Source organism: Staurois parvus, unplaced genomic scaffold (assembly GCF_062004578.1).
Source record: "Staurois parvus isolate SC_StPar_1 unplaced genomic scaffold, SC_StPar_1.0 ptg000662l, whole genome shotgun sequence".
Classification (NCBI taxonomy): Eukaryota; Metazoa; Chordata; class Amphibia; order Anura; family Ranidae; genus Staurois; species Staurois parvus.
The window spans coordinates 713758-728812 of record NW_028318458.1 but is presented as its reverse complement, the minus strand read 5'-3'; the positions used below and the strand labels follow the sequence as shown (position 1 = coordinate 728812).

General features: G+C 50.6%; 3 non-coding genes across 3 annotated transcripts; 2 read left to right on the top strand and 1 right to left on the bottom strand.

Annotated features, from left to right (window-relative positions):
• Positions 1–9253: 9253 nt before the first annotated feature.
• Positions 9254–9325, bottom strand: TRNAE-UUC (transfer RNA glutamic acid (anticodon UUC)). Its single transcript has one exon. It is a non-coding gene; the product is annotated as a tRNA-Glu (tRNA).
• A 119-nt stretch (positions 9326–9444) lies between these two features.
• On the top strand, positions 9445–9517 carry TRNAM-CAU (transfer RNA methionine (anticodon CAU)). Its single transcript has one exon. It is a non-coding gene; the product is annotated as a tRNA-Met (tRNA).
• Positions 9518–11205: 1688 nt separating this feature from the next.
• On the top strand, positions 11206–11278 carry TRNAT-UGU (transfer RNA threonine (anticodon UGU)). Its single transcript has one exon. It is a non-coding gene; the product is annotated as a tRNA-Thr (tRNA).
• Positions 11279–15055: the final 3777 nt, after the last annotated feature.

Sequence of the window (15055 nt, the reverse complement as noted above, 5' to 3'; positions counted from 1 at the left end):
TTACGGGCCTCCCATAGCTGCTGCCAGGCCCCTAATCTGCCATGGGCCCCTATACCGCCTCCTCATGCTGCTGCCAGGTCCACAGTCTCTCATGGGTCCCTGTACGGCCTCCCATTGCTGCTGTCTCTATCGCCACACTCTGCCATGTGCCACTTTCAGGTCTCCTCACACACTGCTGGTGTGTTGAATTTTTTGACATAGGGTGCTGGCAGATTACGGGCCTCCCATAGCTGCTGCCAGGCCCCTAATCTGCCATAGGCCCCTATATACCACCTCCTCATGCTGCTGCCAGGTCCAGAGTCTCTCATGGGTTCCCTTAACGGCCTCCCATTGCTGCTGTCTCTATCGCCACACTCTGCCATGTGCCACTTTCAGGTCTCCTCACACTGCTGGTGGGTTCCATTTTGTCATAGGGTGCTGGCAGATTACGGGCCTCCCATTGCTGCTGCCAGGCCCCTAATCTGCCATGGGCCCCTATATACCGCCTCCTCATGCTGCTGCCAAGTACAGAGTCTCTCATGGGTCCCTATACGGCTTCCCATTGCTGCTGTCTCCATCGCCACACTCTGCCATGTGCCACTTTCAGGTCTCCTCACACACTGCTGGTGTGTAGAATTTTTTGACATAGGGTGCTGGCAGATTACGGGCCCCCTATAGCTGCTGCCAGGCCCCTAATCTGCCATGGGCCCCTATATACCGCCTCCTCATGCTGCTGCCAGGTCCAGAGTCTCTCATGGGTCCCTGTACGGCCTCCCATTGCTGCTGTCTCCATCGCCACACTCTGCCATGTGCCACTTTCAGGTCTCCTCACACACTGCTGGTGTGTTCAATTTTTTGACATAGGGTGCTGGCTATTACGGGCCTCCCATAGCTGCTGCCAGGCCCCTAATCTGCCATGGGCCCCTATACCGCCTCCTCATGCTGCTGCCAGGTCCACAGTCTCTCATGGGTCCCTGTACGGCCTCCCATTGCTGCTGTCTCTATCGCCACACTCTGCCATGTGCCACTTTCAGGTCTCCTCACACACTGCTGGTGTGTTGAATTTTTTGACATAGGGTGCTGGCAGATTACGAGCCTCCCATAGCTGCTGCCAGGCCCCTAATCTGCCATAGGCCCCTATATACCGCCTCCTCATGCTGCTGCCAGGTCCAGAGTCTCTCATGGGTTCCCTTAACGGCCTCCCATTGCTGCTGTCTCCATCGCCACACTCTGCCATGTGCCACTTTCAGGTCTCCTCACACTGCTGGTGGGTTCCATTTTGTCATAGGGTGCTGGCAGATTACGGGCCTCCCATTGCTGCTGCCAGGCCCGTAATCTGCCATGGGCCCCCGTACCGACTCCTCATGCTGCTGCCAGGTCCAGAGTGTCTCAAGGGTCCCTGTACGGCCTCCCATTGCTGCTGTCTCTATCGCCACACTCTGCCATGTGCCACTTTCAGGTCTCCTCACACTGCTGGTGTGTAGAATTTTTTGACATAGGGTGCTGGCAGATTACGGGCCTCCCATAGCTGCTGCCAGGCCCCTAATCTGCCATGGGCCCCTATATACCGCCTCCTCATGCTGCTGCCAAGTCCAGAGTCTCTCATGGGTCCCTATACGGCCTCCCATTGCTGCTGTCTCCATCGCCACACTCTGCCATGTGCCACTTTCAGGTCTCCTCACACACTGCTGGTGTGTTGAATTTTTTGACATAGGGTGCTGGCAGATTACGGGCCCCCTATAGCTGCTGCCAGGCCCCTAATCTGCCATGGGCCCCTATATACCGCCTCCTCATGCTGCTGCCAGGTCCAGAGTCTCTCATGGGTCCCTGTACGGCCTCCCATTGCTGCTGTCTCCATCGCCACACTCTGCCATGTGCCACTTTCAGGTCTCCTCACACTGCTGGTGTGTAGAATTTTTTGACATAGGGTGCTGGCAGATTACGGGCCCCCTATAGCTGCTGCCAGGCCCCTAATCTGCCATGGGCCCCTATATACCGCCTCCTCATACTGCTGCCAGGTCCAGAGTCTCTCATGGGTCCCTGTACGGCCTCCCATTGCTGCTGTCTCCATCGCCACACTCTGCCATGTGCCACTTTCAGGTCTCCTCACACTGCTGGTGTGTTGAATTTTTTGACATAGGGTGCTGGCAGATTACGGGCCTCCTATAGCTGCTGCCAGGCCCCTAATCTGCCATAGGCCCCTATATACCGCCTCCTCATGCTGCTGCCAGGTCCAGAGTCTCTCATGGGTCCCTGTACGGCCTCCCATTGCTGCTGTCTCCATCGCCACACTCTGCCATGTGCCACTTTCAGGTCTCCTCACACACTGCTGGTGTGTTCAATTTTTTGACATAGGGTGCTGGCAGATTACGGGCCTCCCATAGCTGCTGCCAGGCCCCTAATCTGCCATGGGCCCCTATACCGCCTCCTCATGCTGCTGCCAGGTCCACAGTCTCTCATGGGTCCCTGTACGGCCTCCCATTGCTGCTGTCTCTATCGCCACACTCTGCCATGTGCCACTTTCAGGTCTCCTCACACACTGCTGGTGTGTAGAATTTTTTGACATAGGGTGCTGGCAGATTACGGGCCCCCTATAGCTGCTGCCAGGCCCCTAATCTGCCATGGGCCCCTATATACCGCCTTCTCATGCTGCTGCCAGGTCCAGAGTCTCTCATGGGTCCCTGTACGGCCTCCCATTGCTGCTGTCTCCATCGCCACACTCTGCCATGTGCCACTTTCAGGTCTCCTCACACTGCTGGTGTGTAGAATTTTTTGACATAGGGTGCTGGCAGATTACGGGCCCCCTATAGGTGCTGCCAGGCCCCTAATCTGCCATGGGCCCCTATATACCGCCTCCTCATGCTGCTGCCAGGTCCAGAGTCTCTCATGGGTCCCTGTACGGCCTCCCATTGCTGCTGTCTCCATCGCCACACTCTGCCATGTGCCACTTTCAGGTCTCCTCACACTGCTGGTGTGTAGAATTTTTTGACATAGGGTGCTGGCAGATTACGGGCCTCCTATAGCTGCTGCCAGGCCCATAATCTGCCATAGGCCCCTATATACCGCCTCCTCATGCTGCTGCCAGGTCCAGAGTCTCTCATGGGTCCCTGTACGGCCTCCCATTGCTGCTGTCTCCATCGCCACACTCTTCCATGTGCCACTTTCAGGTCTCCTCACACTGCTGGTGTGTTCAATTTTTTGACATAGGGTGCTGGCAGATTACGGGCCTCCCATAGCTGCTGCCAGGCCCCTAATCTGCCATGGGCCCCTATACCGCCTCCTCATGCTGCTGCCAGGTCCACAGTCTCTCTTGCCATGTGCCACTTTCAGGTCTCCTCACACTGCTGGTGTGTTCAATTTTTTGAAATAGGGTGCTGGCAGATTACGGGCCTCCAATAGCTGCTGCCAGGCCCCTAATCTGCCATGGGCCCCTATACCGCCTCCTCATGCTGCTGCCAGGTCCAGAGTCTGTCATGGGTCCCTGTACGGCCTCCCATTGCTACTGTCTACATCGCCACACTCTGCCATGTGCCACATTCAGGTCTCTTCACACTGCTTGTGTTTTCAATTTTTTGACATAGGGTGCTGGCAGATTACGGGCCTCCCATAGCTGCTGCCAGGCCCCTAATCTGCCATGGGCCCCTATATACCGCCTCCTCATGCTGCTGCCAGGTCCAGAGTCTGTCATGGGTCCCTGTACGGCCTCCCATTGCTGCTGTCTCCATCGCCACACTCTGCCATGTGCCACTTTCAGGTCTCCTCACACTGCTGGTGTGTTACATTTTTTGTCATAGGGTGCTGGCAGATTACGGGCCTCACATAGCTGCTGCCAGGCCCCTAATCTGCCATGGGCCCCTATACCGCCTCCTCATGCTGCTGCCAAGTCCAGAGTGTGTCATGGGTCCCTGTACGGCCTCCCATTGCTGCTGTCTCCATCGCCACACTCTGCCATGTGCCACTTTCAGGTCTCCTCACACTGCTGGTGTGTAGAATTTTTTGACATAGGGTGCTGGCAGATTACGGGCCTCCTATAGCTGCTGCCAGGCCCCTAATCTGCCATAGGCCCCTATATACCGCCTCCTCATGCTGCTGCCAGGTCCAGAGTCTCTCATGGGTCCCTGTACGGCCTCCCATTGCTGCTGTCTCCATCGCCACACTCTGCCATGTGCCACTTTCAGGTCTCCTCACACTGCTGGTGTGTTCAAGTTTTTTGACATAGGGTGCTGGCAGATTACGGGCCTCCCATAGCTGCTGCCAGGCCCCTAATCTGCCATGGGCCCCATTACCGCCTCCTCATGCTGCTGCCAAGTCCAGAGTGTGTCATGGGTCCCTGTACGGCCTCCCATTGCTGCTGTCTCCATCGCCACACTCTGCCATGTGCCACATTCAGGTCTCTTCACACTGCTTGTGTTTTCAATTTTTTGACATAGGGTGCTGGCAGATTACGGGCCTCCCATAGCTGCTGCCAGGCCCCTAATCTGCCATGGGCCCCTATATACCGCCTCCTCATGCTGCTGCCAGGTCCAGAGTCTGTCATGGGTCCCTGTACGGCCTCCCATTGCTGCTGTCTCCATCGCCACACTCTGCCATGTGCCACTTTCAGGTCTCCTCACACTGCTGGTGTGTTACATTTTTTGTCATAGGGTGCTGGCAGATTACGGGCCTCACATAGCTGCTGCCAGGCCCCTAATCTGCCATGGGCCCCTATACCGCCTCCTCATGCTGCTGCCAAGTCCAGAGTCTGTCATGGGTCCCTGTACGGCCTTCCATTGCTGCTGTCTCCATCGCCACACTCTGCCATGTGCCACTTTCAGGTCTCCTCACACTGCTGGTGTGTAGAATTTTTTGACATAGGGTGCTGGCAGATTACGGGCCTCCTATAGCTGCTGCCAGGCCCCTAATCTGCCATAGGCCCCTATATACCGCCTCCTCATGCTGCTGCCAGGTCCAGAGTCTCTCATGGGTCCCTGTACGGCCTCCCATTGCTGCTGTCTCCATCGCCACACTCTGCCATGTGCCACTTTCAGGTCTCCTCACACTGCTGGTGTGTTCAATTTTTTGACATAGGGTGCTGGCAGATTACGGGCCTCCTATAGCTGCTGCCAGGCCCCTAATCTGCCATGGGCCCCTATACCGCCTCCTCATGCTGCTGCCAAGTCCAGAGTGTGTCATGGGTCCCTGTACGGCCTCCCATTGCTGCTGTCTCCATCGCCACACTCTGCCATGTGCCACATTCAGGTCTCTTCACACTGCTTGTGTTTTCAATTTTTTGACATAGGGTGCTGGCAGATTACGGGCCTCCCATAGCTGCTGCCAGGCCCCTAATCTGCCATGGGCCCCTATATACCGCCTCCTCATGCTGCTGCCAGGTCCAGAGTCTCTCATGGGTCCCTGTACGGCCTCCCATTGCTGCTGTCTCCATCGCCACACTCTGCCATGTGCCACTTTCAGGTCTCCTCACACTGCTGGTGTGTAGAATTTTTTGACATAGGGTGCTGGCAGATTACGGGCCTCCTATAGCTGCTGCCAGGCCCCTAATCTGCCATAGGCCCCTATATACCGCCTCCTCATGCTGCTGCCAGGTCCAGAGTCTCTCATGGGTCCCTGTACGGCCTCCCATTGCTGCTGTGTCCATCGCCACACTCTGCCATGTGCCACTTTCAGGTCTCCTCACACACTGCTGGTGTGTTCAATTTTTTGACATAGGGTGCTGGCAGATTACGGGCCTCCCATAGCTGCTGCCAGGCCCCTAATCTGCCATGGGCCCCTATACCGCCTCCTCATGCTGCTGCCAGGTCCTCAGTCTCTCATGCCATGTGCCACTTTCAGGTCTCCTCACACTGCTGGTGTGTTCAATTTTTTGACATAGGGTGCTGGCAGATTACGGGCCTCCAATAGCTGCTGCCAGGCCCCTAATCTGCCATGGGCCCCTATACCGCCTCCTCATGCTGCTGCCAGGTCCAGAGTCTGTCATGGGTCCCTGTACGGCCTCCCATTGCTGCTGTCTCCATCGCCACACTCTGCCATGTGCCACTTTCAGGTCTCCTCACACTGCTGGTGTGTTACATTTTTTGTCATAGGGTGCTGGCAGATTACGGGCCTCCCATAGCTGCTGCCAGGCCCCTAATCTGCCATGGGCCCCTATACAGCCTCCTCATGCTGCTGCCAAGTCCAGAGTGTGTCATGGGTCCCTGTACGGCCTCCCATTGCTGCTGTCTCCATCGCCACACTCTGCCATGTGCCACATTCCGGTCTCTTCACACTGCTTGTGTGTTGAATTTTTTGACATAGGGTGCTGGCAGATTACGGGCCTCCCATAGCTGCTGCCAGGCCCCTAATCTGCCATGGGCCCCTATATACCGCCTCCTCATGCTGCTGCCAGGTCCAGAGTCTCTCATGCCATGTGCCACTTTCAGGTCTCCTCACACACTGCTGGTGTGTTCAATTTTTTGTCATAGGGTGCTGGCAGATTACGGGCCTCCTATAGCTGCTGCCAGGCCCCTAATCTGCCATGGGCCCCTATACCGCCTCCTCATGCTGCTGCCAGGTCCAGAGTCTCTCATGGGTCCCTGTACGGCCTCCCTTTGCTGCTGTCTCCATCGCCACACTCTGCCATGTGCCACTTTCAGGTCTCCTCACACACTGCTGGTGTGTTCCATTTTTTGTCATAGGGTGCTGGCAGATTACGGGCCTCCCATTGCTGCTGCCAGGCCTGTAATCTGCCATGGGCCCCCGCACCGCCTGGTCACGCTGCTTCTGGGTCCACAGTGTGACATGGGTCCTTGTACCGCCTCCCATTGCTCCCACTCTGCCATGTGCCACTTTCAGGTCTCCTCACACTCCTGCTGGTTTCCATTTTGTCATAGGTTGCTGAATGGCCTGCCATTGCTGCTGCCTCCACCGCCACACTGTGGCTCCAAACACTGGTTTTGGCCCCGTGACTGGCCAAATGAGTGAAGTGTGCGGTGATTCTAAGATCGACGGCACTCATCTGCATGTCATACTGAGTGACAGTATTATTTCTCTTCCCCAGCAGACTCCAAGGGCATTTAAATTAAAGGTACAGTGTTCTGCACTAATATTAAGTCTCTCTGAAGCCTAGAAACACCCTTTTTTAAGTTAAATTCACAGCGAATTTATTCGACTCGAATCGAATATTGTCCACGAATTCGCCGAATCAGTCGAATCGAATTTTTCATTTCTTCGCTCATCTCTAGTGATGACTGTGAGTGTTTGCAAGTTTTTAGTCTTCGCATGTCTTTCGACTCTTTGATAAATTGTCCTCAAAATGAGCGTAGAGAGAAGGAGGCAAAGCAGCAAGACCCGCTGGACTATGCGGGCAGATTTGTAAAGCAGTTGGAAGTAAAGCACTAGGGGTTGTTGAAGCAGAGCATGTATGTTGCGTTGCTTGGTACTTTGCCAACAAGGGAATGATTTGAGGTTGCAAGGGGAAAAGAGTTTGGCAGGTTTAAGCAGCAGGAGCAAGCGTGTCACTAAAATGTCTTGCATTTCCCATACTGGGAGTCGAACCCGGGCCGCCTGGGTGAAAACCAGGAATCCTAACTGCTAAACCATATGGGAAAACTGCGAAGTCTGCTGTGGGAGAAATAGAGAAAACCAAAGCGAGAAGAAAACTAGCACCGCCATGGTCTTCCAAGCGTGGTGGCCAGGTGGGACAAGTGCCCATCTTACAGCACTCAGCCTCGTTAGCGCAGTAGGTAGCGCGTCAGTCTCATAATCTGCGGTCGTGAGTTCGATCCTCTTACGGGGCACTCTTTTCTAGGCTTTTTCTGCCACTTGGAGTCCTTAATGGCTGAAAGCCGCTACTCTGCATCTTTCAAGCTTTGCAAGAAGCCATATCCAGGGAAAAGTCATCAGCAGCTCAAGCTTTCAAAGCTCCTTTGCCCTCCACCATTTTCCTCAGGAGCCGAAATTGCCAACTCTGCATCTAACAGAGCTTGCAACATACACTGTCTACTCACCCTGGAAAAAAACACATGCATTTTCCACACATCCACCATGTCACGGGCTTCACTCCCTTTCATCACACAGAAAGAAAACAGAACAGAGGATCCAAAAGGGCTTTTACAAAGGTGGGAAAATGGGAAAAGTCCCCACCTTGTTGTCCTCCCTGATTTCAAAACGCTTTCTTTGCCTTTGTATAGCACGGGTACTTTAACTTCCCCCTTTCGCCGCTTTTCCTCACTGCATGATTACTGGTGGGAAATGATTTGTGCATGGATTTGGCTTCCTTGGAAAGAAGCCCAAAAGAAATAGCATTCCCTCCTATCTTTACCCGCAAACGTTGGACTCCCAGCCTTGACGTGGATTAGGGCCTTTTTAGCAACTGTGGGAAACTGGAGAAGGACCGCTTCTGAAATGGGCATTGAGTGTTTTTGCTTCACTTTGCTATGTTTCAAAGGCTTTTTAATAGTGTCTCTCAGCATCTTATAGAAGGAGTGGCGAAAAGCGGAAGAAAAGCAGCAACCTCTTTGAAATGAAAGGCCAGATTTCCAAAAGCAATTTCATATCAAGCCCAATAAGGCTTGTTGAAAGCAAGCACATGTGCCCCATTGCTCAGCACTTGGACAAGACAGGGAATGAAATTGAAGAGACAGAGAGGAATGTAAAGAGTTTTTGGTTTTTTTTTTTCAAAAAAAGAGTGAAAGATCTTTCTGGTCCTTCTCAGTTTCACCCTTTTCTCTTGGCACATGAAAAGCCGAGGCTCTTTGGCTTTGCCTTTAGTTCATGGTTTGCTCTCAGCGTATGATAACCACTGTGGATGTTGTTTCTTTGTAAGAATGTGCAATAATTTGTTTCTGTTTTATCTGTGGCACCAAAACTGGGTCCACCAGTCCTGCCATAGTGTAGGCCTTTGTTTTGTTTTGTTTTCCTTCCATGAAGGCAAGGTGGGGACGGAATATTCTTAATGTCGCCTGGGGTTTTCTTCGTTGATTTCATTGGGTTTTTATGACCGGTCAGTGATGACTGTGAGTGTTTGCAAGTTTTTAGTCTTCGCATGTCTTTCGACTCTTTGATAAATTGTCCTCAAAATGAGCGTAGAGAGAGGGAGGCAAAGCAGCAAGACCCGCTGGACTATGCGGGCAGATTTGTAAAGCAGTTGGAAGTAAAGCACTTGGGGTTGTTGAAGCAGAGCATGTATGTTGCGTTGCTTGGTACTTTGCCAACAAGGGAATGATTTGAGGTTGCAAGGGGAAAAGAGTTTGGCAGGTTTAAGCAGCAGGAGCAAGCGTGTCACTAAAATGTCTTGCATTTCCCATACCGGGAGTCGAACCCGGGCCGCCTGGGTGAAAACCAGGAATCCTAACCGCTAGACCATATGGGAAAACTGCCAAAGCTGCTCTGGGAGAAATAGAGAAAACCAAAGCGAGAAGAAAACTAGCACCACCATGGTCTTCCAAGCGTGGTGGCCAGGTGGGACAAGTGCCCATCTTCTGGCACTCAGCCTCATTAGCGCAGTAGGTAGCGCGTCAGTCTCATAATCTGAAGGTCGTGAGTTCGATCCTCACACGGGGCGCTCTTTTCTAGGCTTTTTCTGCCACTTGGAGTCCTTAATGGCTGAAAGCCGCTACTCTGCATCTTTCAAGCTTTGCAAGAAGCATATCCAGGGAAAAGTCATCAGCAGCTCAAGCTTTCAAAGCTCCTTTGCCCTCCACCATTTTCCTCAGGAGCCAAAATCGCCAACTCTGCATCTAACAGAGTTTGCAACATACACTGTCTACTCACCCTGGAAAAAAACACATGCATTTTCCACACATCCACCATGTCACGGGCTTCACTCCCTTTCATCACACAGAAAGAAAACAGAACAGAGGATCCAAAAGGGCTTTTACAAAGGTGGGAAAAATGGGAAAAGTCCCCACCTTGTTGTCCTCCCTGATTTCAAAACGCTTTCTTTGCCTTTGAATAGCACGGGTACTTTAACTTCCCCCTTTCGCCGCTTTTCTTCACTGCATGATTACCGGTGGGAAATGATTTGTGCATGGATTTGGCTTCCTTGGAAAGAAACCCAAAATAAATAGCATTCCCTCCTATCTTTACCCGCAAACGTTGGACTCCCAGCCTTGACGTGGATTAGGGCCTTTTTAGCAACTGTGGGAAACTGGAGAAGGACCGCTTCTGAAATGGGCATTGAGTGTTTTTGCTTCACTTTGCTATGTTTCAAAGGCTTTTTAATAGTGTCTCTCAGCATCTTATAGAAGGAGTGGCGAAAAGCGGAAGAAAAGCAGCAACCTCTTTGAAATGAAAGGCCAGATTTCCAAAAGCAATTTCATATCAAGCCCAATAAGGCTTGTTGAAAGAAAGCACATGTGCCCCATTGCTCAGCACTAGGACAAGACAGGGAATGAAATTGAAGAGACAGAGAGGAATGTAAAGAGTTTTTTTTTTTTTCAAAAAAAGAGTGAAAGATCTTTCTGGTCCTTCTCAGTTTCACCCTTTTCTCTTGGCACATGAAAAGCCGAGGCTCTTTGGCTTTGCCTTTAGTTCATGGTTTGCTCTCAGCGTATGATAACCACTGTGGATGTTGTTTCTTTGTAAGAATGTGCAATGATTTGTTTCTGTTTTATCTGCGGCACCAAAACTGGGTCCACCAGTCCTGCCATAGTGTAGGCCTTTGTTTTGTTTTGTTTTCCTTCCATGAAGGCAAGGTGGGGACGGAATATTCTTAATGTCGCCTGGGGTTTTCTTTGTTGATTTCATTGGGTTTTTATGACCGGTTAGTGATGACTGTGAGTGTTTGCAAGTTTTTAGTCTTCGCATGTCTTTCGACTCTTTGATAAATTGTCCTCAAAATGAGAGTAGAGAGAGGGAGGCAAAGCAGCAAGACCCGCTGGACTATGCGGGCAGATTTGTAAAGCAGTTGGAAGTAAAGCACTAGGGGTTGTTGAAGCAGAGCATGTATGTTGCGTTGCTTGGTACTTTGCCAACAAGGGAATGATTTGAGGTTGCAAGGGGAAAAGAGTTTGGCAGGTTTAAGCACCAGGAGCAAGCGTATCATTAAAATGTCTGGCATTTCCCATACTGGGAGTTTAACCCCGGTTGCCTGGGAGAAAACCAGGAATCCTAACTGCTAGACCATATAGGAAAACTGCCAATGCTGCTTTTGGAGAAATATAGAAAACTAAAGTGACAATAAAAAAAGCAACACCATCATCTTTCAAGTGTGGTGGCCAGATGAGACAAGTGCATGCCTTTTGGCACTTGGTGTTGTTAGCGCAGTAGGTAGCGCGTCAGTCTTGTAATCTGAAGGTTGTGAGTTCAATCCTCACACGGGGCACTTTTCTCTGCTTTTTGTGTGACTTGGAGTCTTTATTTGCTGAAAGCCACATCTCTGCAATCGCTCCAGAGCTACATGCAATGCAGCGGTGCCATAGTGTGGCAGTTAGTGGGTTATAAGAGGATGCGAAACGGTGACCAATCACCTTCTCAAACCCTGAAAAACAATCTAATCATGGATCACTTTTGAGAGTTGCAGCAGTCCTTACTCTAGTGTAAACTAGCCCTAAGACATGCTTTTGTACTTTAAATGTTGGATAGTTTTGTAGGCGTTTACTCTTTTTGAATACATGTACACAAGACATAATGTTTGTAACTAAAGAGCTTAGCTGACTTATATATCTTTGCTCACATCCTGTGTATTTCTCTATTGCTTCTAGATTCAGAAGACAGGAAGTTTTGTGAGTCAGCATTATAGAATTACAAGCTATCAGTAGCTTTCAGCAGCTTGCAAATAACAACAAGCAGGGCGCCAGATCAGCGTGTGCAAAAACAGTAACACTTTATTTAAAAGGCACTTACATCTAAAACTCCCTTGGCGTGTGTGGCAGGTGAGAACTCCGGAGCCAGGGGCATCAGAAGAGTGGATCTGATGATCTGTGCATGGCCCAGGGAGAGACCAGCTGTGGTGGATAATCGGCGTCTCTTTGTGCCTTCCCGCCAGTGGTAGGGAGAAGTGAGAGGTGCTGTGAATGAAACGGGAGGTGAGCTGCAATGCGTTTCAGAAGCTCTGCCCCAAGCAAGCCTGCCCCTGTGACCAAAGGGTATATATGAGCTGTCAGATCAGGAAGCCAATCAAAGAAGAGAAGGGGAGGAGTATGAGGGGAAGGGACCGCTGTGCCTTCCGGGGATCGTGGATTAAAGCAAGATAGAGCAAAAAATACACACACCAATTAGAGTGTTTAGGAGCAATCCAGATGGCCAAATAGACAAAGGAGGCGGAGCTTCTGAAACGCGTTGCAGCCCACCCCCCGTTCCATTCACAGCACCTTTCACTTATTTCAGCAGCTGCAGGCCAAGCAAGCTATATTGTCAAACTTAGCTTAGACTGACATACATTTGATCATGACTTTGCCTTCCAGGCCCGGATCTAAGGGGGTCCTGGGGTGGGATATGCCCCCCAGATTTTAGTTGTGCCCCCCTAGACCTGAGAGTGCATCCACAAATCCATGAGACCTGATGGGGACAGTTGATGTAAGGGGGCACTCTAATGGGAACAGTTCATGTAAGTGGGCACTCTCTTGGGGACAGTTGATGTAAAAAGGGCCATCTGAAGGGGCAATTGATGTAAGGGGGCACTCTGATGTGGACATTGTATGTAAGGGCACTCTGTTGAGGACACCTGATGTAAGGAGGGACTCATTTAGGAGCCTTGATGTACGAAGAAACTCTGAGAAGAACTCCTCATATAAGGAGGGACTCTGATAGGGACACCTGATATAAGGGGGCACAGGTTCTGGTTACTCATCCTATAATAATGATGGCATTCCCAGTTCACTCCTGCACCACCTCTGCACTACCTGTCAGATGATACTTCTAGGTTATGAAACTGTGGTACAGAAGTGTGCCGAGTGAATATGGAATATTGGTTCCATGCATCTCTGTCACACTATTGATGGTATGCTTTTATTTTAAATAGTTCACTTGGACCACGCTGGCTGCACAGATATGCTGAATATGTTTTTTTCTTTTTTTTTGCCCTGACTTAGACTTTCCTAAAAAACACTACACAAGTTTCCTAACCCTGTTAATAAAATTGCTAGGGATTAATTGCTAGGTGTAGCAAATGATTGCTAAACAAGCAGTATACAGTAAATGAATGGAACATTGTGTGAATATGCAAGACTGCTTGCTACAACCTGCTACTTGTGTAGCTTATGCCATAAGGAGCCATTTGCTCTTAACACTATAGTCTAAGAACATTCAACCATAAGGTGAAATTGTATGAGGGAGACCTGTCAGCATGACAGCTGGTGAGGACAGAAATGCCAATAACCGGCATTTCCTTATTTACATGTGATCAGCTGTGATTGGACACAGCTGATCACATGACCGAGCCGACGTCTTCGACTCTTTCCGCTGATCAGTGATCCGCTGTGTCCCAGGGACACAGTGCACCACTGATCGTGGGAGTGGGAGGACGTCATATGATGTCCTCCCAGACCAAGAGAACTGCCACCCGCCTGTCATTTCCTTATATGGCGGGCAGGAGGCGGTTAAGCTGCAGTGCTGTCAGTGTCACCGGGGGTCAGGGGATTACACACTGACCTGCTGCAGGATACAGGGCAGGTCAGCACAACGATGACTACGGTCTCTTCTCTGGCCGCCCATCCTGTGGCAGGATGTGGGACTCGACCCTCTGAGGAAACTCTGAGGAGAGGTGTCCGAAGTGCCTGCCCCGGCGCTGCCCCGTTGCAACACTTCCTTTTTTCCTCCTTTCAGCAGTGGCATATCCAGAGGATGGACTGAGCCTCTCATGGGGCCCTCTAGTGACCCCGGATCCTTGGGCAGTGCTCGAGTGCCCGAATGGTCACTCCGCCCCTGGTCACACATCAATATTATGAGCACAGTAACAAGTGTGGAAGGATGCTTGCAAGGGCACTGCATAAATGTTGCGCTTCCACCCTTGTTCACAAACTCCTTTCCCCCTCGGAGGTCACAACACACCATACTTCAAAAATTGCCTCATTGTTCCATGACTCGTAGAAGAAATTCCCTATTGAGGCCTATCTTTCCTCTTCTGGACTGCCCGCCCTTTCTTCCGAACAACAAGCAGAACTAGAACAACCTATCTCTCCTGAAGAGTTGCTAGTGACTGTGAAGACGTTACCAAATGGGAAAAGCCCAGGGTCTGACGGTTTCACTAAAGCTTACTATATGGAGTCTTTCCCTCTGCTCCAACCAAATTTGTGTAGATACTTTAACTCCCTAGTTTCCCAAGGTCACATCCCTTCAGGCGCCGTATTAGCACAACACATTACTGTCCTCCCTAAGGAAGGAAAGGACCAAACTCTGCCTCAAAACTATCACTCGATCTCCCTGCTTAACTGGTTCCCGCCCGGCAAAAACCCTCACCGTTCTGGGTGGATGCCATATGGCGTCCTTTCGGGCATGCACAGTTTGCGCGCCTGCAGAGCCGCGCAGCGGCGCAATCTGTCATCGGACGTGTACCTTGGACACGGACGATGACAGATCTGAGTACTGGCCCCGTTGCCGGTACCATGTGACCTGCTGTGACCAATCACAGCAGGCCACATGACAGTTGTATACAATGGATGGCTTCATTCATGCCATCCATTGTATACTAGTGTGTCTAGCTGTGAATGGTCACAGCGATCACATGCACAAGCTGGGCCAATCACTGCTCAGCTGTGTCATGTGATTAGCCGTGGCCAAATCACAGCTAAGCACAAATAAAAAAAAAAAACCCTGAATGAATCGATGTCATTCAGGTAAATGCTTGCTTATAGCAAAGTAATTCTTTGCTATAAGCAAATTGTGTATAAAAAAAAAATACTGATCACTTTCCCAAAGTAGTACAATGTTACTATGATAACATTGTACTACTTTGGTCATAGTGAAATATGAAAAAAAAATCTTAAAAAAAAGAAAAAAAATGTAATAAATAATTAAAAATAATAAAAATAATAAAAAAATTAAAACAAAATTGTATATTTTTTTTTCATTCTGTCACCAGTCAGTGTCCCTGATCACCACCATGCCAGTTATATGATGACGCTGTACTGTACTGGTGACAGTATGTAAAAAAAAAAATAGT